We start from the raw sequence: 10,468 nt of genomic DNA, 5'->3' as shown, positions 1-10,468 counted from the left end.
GGGGAGCTGTATGGTGTTGTCAGGATATGGCATTGCCAGTCTGATGCTTTGTTCGAAGTATTATGTCCTGCCAGTGTCCCTTCCTGGTCCTCTACACAACAGTAATCGCTTCTCATCAGGAAACTGGACCTGTGAAGCTGCCTCTGGAACTTTCTAGCCCTATTCCTGTTACAGTGAACCAGTGTACATCCCACATGTACATGTGTATATCTGTAAGAGCCAACACATGTTCACTTTCCAAATGAAACCAGGGACCAGTGCTTGGATGAATGTGCAATTTCAACCACATGTTCAGCTGTACATATATTGAATGTACCATGAGAATTACTCGATGCACATATTTAAAAAAATTCAAGTGTACACTGTACATGGATTGTATGTACATTCACAGTAATGTGATATCTATAACCTAGGGAAGTAATGAAGGCAAAACAGCAGCTTACACCCCAAAACTGGTGTAGAAACAACAGAGCATAAAATCAATGAAAAATTAAATAGAGAAGGCAGATGGAGCTGTTCTGATCTCAAGTGGATTTGACATGATTTTTCATCCTCAGCCTCCTCCTTGAATCTGAAATGTTTACCAAATGCAGAACATTATTGGGGCCCCAGGCCTCACATGTCATATGTGATCAGAGTGATTGGTTTATTGAAATACCCTTGAAAGTGGCATGCAAACTTCATTGTGTATTCTGATTGCTGCCTGAATCCTAGCTTGAATCTATGCCCAAGTCAAAATGTGTTGTAATTCCAAGCTTTACAATGCCATGACAAATGAAAACTACTACGAAAAAACTGTCTGTGTCCCAATGAAATAGCTTCTGGTTTCTTTTAATGGAGATCATTTGAACATGGCACCAATTAGGGAAATAATACTCACAAAAGTATAAGTAGAGTGGACTCTCTCTAGCAAAGGCATAAAGCAACTTCAGCCAAATCCCACCCCCCCAAATCCCTCTGCATAGGATGCAAAAATCCTTTTCAGTGACTTCAGACTCCTTTACTTCTGCATATCCCTCAACCTGTACTGCATCATGTGCATGCTCAGTCACCCTAGTACCACAAGAAAGAACCATGCTCATTTTGAGCTTAATGTTCTCCAGATTCAGCTTTCACATCAAAAGCAGTGAATGAAAGGGGACCCCTCCCTTCCCCAAAAGCCTTAAAGCTATCTTTTTGTGGCATTTAGCAACTGTTGGCACTGTTTCCCTTCTATTCTGTTGCTTTGGAAACCATTAGTTTCACTATTTAATTCCTTGAGTGGTGATCCCTGATTGGCAGGGATCACTACTGGATGTGATGATTTCAGCGAGATTTAATTAAATGTTGGCAGTCATTAAAAGCAAATGAAATCCATTTGACTGAGGGCCGTGTTTTCTGTACTGGTCACATGGGCAATCCTAGACAATCAAGGATCCCTCGTAAAATTTAAAAGTGTCTCAGCCTCACCATGATCTCTGGGCAGAATTTAAGTGTCTCAGCCTCACCATGATCTCTGGAAAATCACTCAGAGTAGAGACCCTGATTCTGATTTTTGGCAGTCTTAGCTTTCTTCACATCTCAGCTCAGCTCAGCACTCATTTGCATACATAATAGTGCAAATGCACCTCTGTACATATCCCCAGCCATACTACTATCCTTATCCAAGCAGAACTGAACAGCCTCAATGAAACTTTGGATACTGTGTACATAAAAACATAAGAGCCCTGCTGGATCAGACCAGTAGTCCATCTAGTCCAGCATCCTATCACACAGTGGCCAACCAGTTCCTCTGGAGGTCCAACAACAGGGCATAGCGGCCATGGTCTTCCCCTAATGTTGCTTCCTGGGACTGGGATTCAGAGGTTGACTACCTCTGAATATGAAGGTTCCCTTTGGTCATCATGGCTAATAGTCATTGATAGACATATCCTCCATGAATAGGTCTATCCATGAATAGGTCATTTATACTTCTATAGCACTGAAGGGCTCTGTGCATGGTAGGTAAGTCACCGACCGTCATTCTTTCACTTTCCCCCCAACAACCAGCCAAAGGTATGTTACACACTTTGAGGTCATTCTTTCACTTTTCCCCCAACAGCCAGCCAAAGGTATGTTACACACTTTGAGCCTGTACAGAGTGCAGACTCAATTGCTGTTCCTTTGGGCTATGAACTTTGGGATAAATCCTTTGGTGCAAGGCATTTCATCACAGATGCATGTAACAAATTGCCTGTAATTGCAGATGGATGGCTGTCATACTTGCCTTCTTGTGCTCTTTGTCTCTTACATGCTTTGAATATGGATTGTGGTGCCTTGGCACTGCAGATACTGTGGCCCATGCATTCTGACTGCATTTGCAAATGAAAGGCTCAGCGACTCAGGTGGAGGATGGCGCCTTGCTTTTATGTTTGATTTAATGACTTGGCTTTCAGTGCTTCACGTGACCTCAAAAGAATTTGGGATTTTCATAATTCTTAATGGAGTTTAAGTGGAGTCTTCAGGGCATATTGTTGTAAGAAAAAAAGACAGTGATCCAGTTATCATGACAGGCAATGAAAATAAACCGTTCTATAAGAGAATGGTGTTGACAGTTGCCATCATTCCTTTCGAAGGCATTCCCAAGGCTCGGAGTATTTCCAACATTTTTCTGACTTTTAAAGCACACAGCTGTAGCAAATGAAAGGCAATCTGGAAGTGGAAAGGTAAAGGACCTAGCCATGTCTACACTGGAGATTCTAAGTTTGGCATTTTTACTGGAAGATAAGCAGGGAACAAGGGAATACCCATAGCTCAGAGTAGACTACCTGCTTTGCATAAATTCTATCACTTGGATCTCCAGTTAAAAAGACTCGGCAGTGACCAGACAGAGAAATATCCCTGCTCATCACTCTGTACTAAGGATGTATTGATCACCACCCTCTGTGCTGTATCCCTTGGTGTGAAAATGTGTGGCCTTATTAGATGCATTTTAATCTGTACAATGTTGGATGGTTTAGGCTAATTCTCTACAAACTGGGATTTTTAAAAAGCATGGGGGAGCATTCAAAAACACAACCCCTGACTTATGCATGCTTCAAAACAGCCCTGTTCTTGTCTATTCTGTCTCTTCCTCACACAGAATTTTTGTATTGCCATCAGCAATGTCAAGAAAAGGAAGAATGAAGTCAACTCAAAACAGCAATGCGTTCTCCTGTCCACCGCAGCTTTTCTCAAGCTGCTTTTCTCTCAGGGTGTTTTGTATGTGTGCTTGGTCACAACAGCCTGAAAACTTTCATTTGATTTCTCCTTAATAAGAGACACAAGAGTTAGATGTCATGTTAATTAAGAATAAATATACTTCCAAAGAGCCCACAGAGGCAAAGCCTGAAATAGTCATGGCCTGCCAAATGCCCTCAGACTAGTTTGGTGGTCCACAAGGAGCTTCATTGGGAGGGGGGGATTGCTTTCTTTCTTTCTTTCTTTCTTTCTTTCTTTCTTTCTTTCTTTCTTTCTTCTTTCTTTTTTGCATTTTGTGGATGTGGATGTGTGCCCACGCCTGGAAGTCAATGACAACCTCTGGCAACTCCTACTGGGGCATGGAGAACATTCAGAGAAGGGGCTTGATGACCTGCCTCTGCCTCTCGGCCCTGGTGGACTCCCATCCAAATACTTGCCAGATTCAGCTTTGTTTAGCTTCCAAGATCTGACGAGACTGGGCTTGACTGGGCTATCCAGGTCAGGGCCACAAGGAGCTTAATCAAACTTCTTTCCCTCAAAGAGGAAAAGGGAGGGCAACGAAGAACTATAGTAATGTAGCCAGGTTTTTAAAAGAAAAAACATTGCTGAGCACATGAGAAGGTAGATTCTCTGCACTGGATCTTCCAGTTTATAAGGAAGAAGTTACTGTAACAAGAATGTGAGATAATCGCATAACTGTCAGTCACCTGACACGCCCCTCAAGACAGCAGTAATAAGGAAAAACCTTTTCTACAAGGCCTGACTGAAATGTTCTAAAACACATTTTCAACCTGAAAGGGGGACTTTGGGGTACAAATGCTCCCAAAAGCCTTTCACTCTCCTTGTTCAGCCTTTCTTGCTGCTGCTTCACAGTTCTGGCTGCAGGAACAAACATGTTCTCTGATTAAGGTTGTCAACCTCCAGGTGGGGCCTGGAGATCTCCCAGAATTACAACTGATCTCCAGACTACAGAGATCAGTCCCCCTGGAGGAAATGGCTGCATTGAAGGAGCATTATACCCCGCTAAGCCTCTCCTCTCCCCAAACCCTGCCCCACCCCCAAATCTCCAGGAATTTCCCAATCCAGATATAAAGTACTGAGTATGATGCATTGAGGAGTGATTTCAGCTCATACTTTATTAAGTTACAGGATAACTGGAGATGCTTAGTCTGGCCCATGGCCAGTTTATATCCCCGTGTAAGCCACACCCCAAACCCACACCCGTGATACGCTATTTACAGTGCACTGGAGTCCCATAGGTCCCTTTTTGGATCCTAGCCCTCTGACAGGTGTGCACTAGGATCCATTTGGGCTATTGTCTCTATGAGCAAAGCTAGGGCCCTTCGCATGGCCACGTGTGGACCCGACCGCGTCTGCGGTCGTACTCAGTACACAACTCCAGAGTTGGTTATTCTCCTCTGTCCCATCTTCATCCTGCTTGTTGTTGCCATTTATGTTTCTGCCAGAAGGAGGCAAGAAGCATTACTCTCATGCTGATTTGGCTTTGTAATAAGATCATGCAGCCAGTCATGCTTGGTTTTGTGATGACGTCATGAAGCTGAATCACTCACAGAGAAGCCTTCATTCTAAAGGAGGGAAAATGGCACCAGTCATAGTTGCTAGGATCAGGACCATCACCAGGTTCTATGCCAACACCAGAAAGATGGGTGGTGGTCACTTTCCTCCTGCTTACAGGGTCCCTTTGAAGTAGTAGGAAAGGGTTAGGGTTGCCAGTTGGGCTATTGTCTCTATGAGCAAAGCTAGGGCCCTTCGCATGGCCACGTGTGGACCCGACCGCGTCTGCGGTCGTACTCAGTACACAACTCCAGAGTTGGTTATTCTCCTCTGTCCCATCTTCATCCTGCTTGTTGTTGCCATTTATGTTTCTGCCAGAAGGAGGCAAGAAGCATTACTCTCATGCTGATTTGGCTTTGTAATAAGATCATGCAGCCAGTCATGCTTGGTTTTGTGATGACGTCATGAAGCTGAATCACTCACAGAGAAGCCTTCATTCTAAAGGAGGGAAAATGGCACCAGTCATAGTTGCTAGGATCAGGACCATCACCAGGTTCTATGCCAACACCAGAAAGATGGGTGGTGGTCACTTTCCTCCTGCTTACAGGGTCCCTTTGAAGTAGTAGGAAAGAAAGGGTTAGGGTTGCCCGACTCCAGGTGGGGCCTGGAGATCTCCCGCTTTTACAACTGATCTCCAGCTGGAGAAAATGGCTGCTTTCAAGGGTGGACTCTATGGCATTGTACCATGCTGAGGCCCCTCCCTTCCTCAAGCCCCACCCTTTCCCAGATCCACCCACAAAGTCTCCCAATATTTTTCAACCCAGACCTGGCAACCCTAGAAAGGGGAGTTCTTCTTTGTGGTCCACAAGGAAGGTCTGTGAAGTTGAGAGTACCTATTTTGGTACAGTCTTGCTTTCTACCCACTGCTTCTTTCACTTTCTCAATACTCCCACTCACTGAAGTATTCTAGAAACCCTCAAATGGAAGTGTTAATGATTCTTGGATAATGATCATGTTGGCTTAATTGCTTTCAAAGCTAGAGTTCCAAGAGTGGGGTTTTTTTACACGGAATTGTCCAGCGAAGATTCTTCAAGTAACAATTCTATTTTACAGCCGACTCAAAGAAACGATGTAAGAGCCTTCCTAACAGAATTAGATGGGGTTTCTGTTTAACATGATTGCATTAGGTTAATGAAGCAATCCACCAAAGAAATACATTCAATAGACTACATCAATTAGCTGGGAAATTAAAAGCAATCCTATAATTAAGGAGTGTTCTTGTTATATGAATTATATTAACCCTCCTTACACTCAGATCCTATGGGCTGCTGGGCTAGGAAATCACACATGCTGAAAGGAGACATGCTGTGGCACAGATTTACAGCCAGCAGTGTTGCTAACCCGGAATGCTCCGCTAGTAACAATGACCACCATCAGATATAGCATAGCAAGAGTGTACAAAGCTATTGTTTGTTTATTTATCGCATTTATATCCCGCCCATTCCCACATGTGGGCTCAGGGTGTGTAACATCATTTCATTTATCATATAATCCACAAAATATGACCTACAGTATAATCAGCAGATTTAAAATTATTAAAATTAGCTAAAATGGCAACAATTCTTTTGTTGGCTCCATCAGCTGGATAGATGGCAGTCATATCAGTTTTCCCTAGGACCACTTTGCAAGGGAGGCCATGTGACTGGACGTTCATTGCCTCACCCAAAGGCCTGGCAGAAGAACTCTGTCTTGCAGGCCCTGCAGAACTGTAATAGGTCTTGCAGGGCCCTGATCTCAAGTGGGAGGTTGTTCCACCAGGTAGGAGCCAGGATCAAGAAGGCCCTGGCCCTGGTTGAGGATAGACAGACGTCCTTTGGGCCAGGGATAACCAGCAGATGTTACTCAGTGGAGCCCAAGGCTCTCAGGGGGAGAGGCGGCCCCTCGGATATGTTGGTCCCAGGCCGCTTAAGGCTTTAGAGGTTAAAACCATTACCTTGAAGCGGATCCGGTAATAGGTAGCCAGTGCAAGTGACAGAGCGCTGAATAAATGCTCTCCCGCAAAGGCGTCGCGGTCAGTAGACGAGTTGCCACATTTTGCACCAGCTGGAGTTTCCAGATCAGGTTCATCAGTAACCCCGCATAGAGTGAGTTACAGTAATCCAGCCTGGAAGTGACCATTGAATGGGTCACAGTGACTAGATCCTGGGCAGAGAGGTAGGTAACCAGTTGCCTGATCTGCCAAAGATGGAAGAAGGCAGATCTGGCAACAATAGTGACCTGGGCCTCCATATTAACCAAGGCATCCAGGATCACCCCTAGGCTCCTAACCTTCGAGGCTGGCACCAACGGTGCCCCTTTAAGGTCCAGAAGCCTGATCCCCAACCCGACCCCACCCCAGTCCAGGCACAGGACCTCTGTCTTCGATGGGTTAATTTTCAGCCAACTCTGCTTTAACCATCCAGACACAGCTTCCAGGGCCCTGTTCAGATTTTCCAGAGCAGAGTCCGGATGGTCTTCCATCAACAGATAGAGCTGGGTGTTATCCACATACTGGTGACAACCCAGCCCAAATCTCTGTACCAACTGAGTGAGGGAGCACATCGGCGAGAAGATCGCCCCCTGCAGCACTCCACACACCAGTGGGTGCTGCTCAGAGACCCTCTTACCAAGTGCTACCCTCTGTCACCTACTGTGGAGAAAGGAGGAAAACCACTGTAAGGCAGTCCTCCTAATTCCTATGTCGGCGAGGTGATGGCGCAATAGATCGTAATCAACATGTCGAATGCTGCTGTCAGATAAAGAAGTACTAGCAGCACTGACCCACCTCGATCCAGATGTCCCTGGAGGTCATCTGTGAGGGCGACCAATGCTGTCTCTGTCTCATGGCTGGGGTGGAAACTGGAATGGAATGGATCCAGGATTGATGTCTCATACAGGAAAACCTGAAGCTGCTCGGCCACCGCCCTCTCAACCACCTTGCCCACCTTCCTCTTGCAACATTACACCACAAGCCACTTGCAAAATGGTGGTGGTGCTGAGTGAGGCAGGGCTCGCAGGCACAGCCAGTCCTGAAGGAAATCCTGCTATGCTTGGGAGAGGGGTCATCATGGGGGCCATCTCTAGCCACTGCAAACTCTGCAGTGTAAAGTGTCAGGAGTTTCAAACCAGTCATGCTAGAAGCAGAACCCCTGGGCTTCTCCTTAAGATCACAAGCATATAGAGCTGCACTCAGCAGTTCAACAAGGACCACTTGATTCACGGGTCCAGAAAGGTTCTACCTGGCCCTGTAAAGTTGCCTACCCTTGCCTGACCCCTCGGAGTGAGCAGTTTGCTTTTCAAGTACTGACTCACTGCTCTGTGGTTTACCACCAGCCCTGACACCACCTCTTCAGCCTGTCTGACTCTCCTTGTGGGAGAAAGAGAAATCACACATCAGCCCCCAGTGCCACCCCTGAGGTCTGTCCAGCTTTCAGGGATGCTTCTGAGTTTTTCCAAAACTGAATTTCTCACCAGAGTTGGGTTTGGGAGCTCCAAATTACCTGGTCTTGTTTCTGAAATGGAACTGACATATTAGGCAATCTCCATTATTCCATGGTTTATTTCTGAATTTTATACAAAGCACTACAAGTGTATGGGGTATTCCAGCTTTCAGTGCATTAACATCTTTTCCTCTCTACCAGCGTGCATGTGCACATTGATAAAACAATGCAAGGGTGCAAACTATGCTGAGGTGACTGCATGATTGCATAGCAAGATTCTTTTTGTGTGTTCTGCCAATGCAGAGGAGTGCATTCTGAGTATAAATAAAACATCACACAAAAACAACCACATAGCATCAGTACTGATGTTTTGCTCTGTTTTGGTGGTGGTGGAAAGGGCCATCAAGTCATGGCTGACATATGGTGATCCCAGAGGGGTTTTCAAGACAAGAGATGTCCATACATGGTTTGCCATTGCCTGGCTCTGTGTAACAACCCTAGTCTTCCTCAGGAGTCTCCCATCCAAGTATCTATCAAGGTCAACCCTGCCTAGCTTCTGAGATCTGACATGATCAGGCTAGACCAAATCATAAATACACAATGGTGATGTAAAGGGGAGAAGGACAGGAGTGAAATGAAGGAACTGAAAGTTATGGTGCACTGTGCATGCTCCAATTCGGCAATTCATTTTAGAAATTCTGCTCGCTAGTTTGGTGTAGTGGTTAATAGAGGCAGACTCTAATCTGGAGAACCGGGTTTGATTCCCCACTCCTCCACATGCAGCCAGCTTGGTGACTTTGGGCCAGTCACAGTTCTTTCAAAGCTGTTCTTTCAAGAGTTCTCTCAGAGCTCTCTCAGCCCCACCTACCTCACAGAGTATCAGTTGTGGGGAGAGGAACGAAAAGGTGACTGTAAGCCACTCTGAGACTCTAAGTGAAGGGTGGGGTATAAATCGAAATCTCCTCCTCCTCCAGAATTAAGGAGTGAGCTGCAATGCAGAGCATAAATATGGAACAGTAAAAGAGAGGAATTCACTTATCCTGTGCTTCAGCCATTGTCAGTGCTAACTGCCAGCTCAGTATTGTGGTTCAGCATCCTCAAGGCTCCTGAGTGGATGGTGCCGGGTTGCCTGAACATAGCCTACCAGTCATATGTAGCAGTACATCAGAAGATTCATGACCATCTAGCTTTGCTGCCACTTTCACAGACCTTAAAAACAGGAGGAGGACTTACATACCTTGCACGTAATAATACACACCCATGGCCTGCATTAGGCTTGAAGGACACTGTTGCTGGATAGGAGCATTTCTTATCTCTCCCCTCTCCTCTGTCCCCTTCCTCATCATGTGAATATTGCAGGTAATCTTTAAAACATGATTTAGAGATAGCAATTATTTGGCTATAAATTTTGACCATCAGAAATCATGAATTCTCTGTAGGGAAGCAAGAATAAGAGACGCCCTTGATTTATGAAGGCTATCTCAGGAGAGGGGTATTATTCAACACATATTAAAGGAGATCTATTCTGTAATAAACACAAAAGAAACTGCATTAGAGTCCCTTGATTCTCTACTTGGATGCTATTCAGCATAAAGAGTAATTTATGGGTATTTTCCTGTCTCCGCAAAATGAAAGGCATTGCTCTGGTATTGGAGACCTCTCTGTTGCTTGACAGTGAAGAAGAGCATCAGATCTAGACGGAAGTCAACAGATCTAAGATGCTATCAAAATAACTCAATCACTTTATGAGTCTTCCCACTTTGCAGTTAAACAGCCACGATCAAGAGGACAGGAAATTTAACCTTTAATGAAATAATTATCAAGGCTCATTGTGGTACTGGTGGATAATACAGAGCTCAAATCTATTATTACCAGATTTTAGGACAAAATCTGGAGTTGAGGAATCCTCCAGAATCATAACTGGAGTCTACAAAAGACCTGAGCCTGCTGAATCCCTAGGTTCCAGCACACATCAGTGATACTAGGATCTATTAACTTGCCAGGATCTATTAACTGGGGATCAGGCTCAGCCCTGAATGGTGGATATGGTAAAATGACAAGAGATTAAACTGTACAAGATATAATGTGCATATAAGAGAGCACAGATACCTGCAACGTATAGTTTCTCTGAACCCAGGTAAGTAACAGGTTCTTGCTTAGAAACTGTGGTACTCAGCCAAGTCCAATTTCTCCTCAAGTCCACCAAGGTGTTGGGTTCTTCTAGCTCATTCCTTTCATGAGAGGCTATTATATCTAACTAATCTTTCAAAAGGATT

This window comes from Gekko japonicus, unplaced genomic scaffold (genome assembly GCF_001447785.1).
Source record: "Gekko japonicus isolate JY-2015 unplaced genomic scaffold, Gekko_japonicus_V1.1 scaffold141, whole genome shotgun sequence".
Taxonomy (NCBI): domain Eukaryota; kingdom Metazoa; phylum Chordata; class Lepidosauria; order Squamata; family Gekkonidae; genus Gekko; species Gekko japonicus.
The sequence above is the reverse complement of the archived record's forward strand: the minus strand, read 5'-3'. Positions refer to the sequence as shown.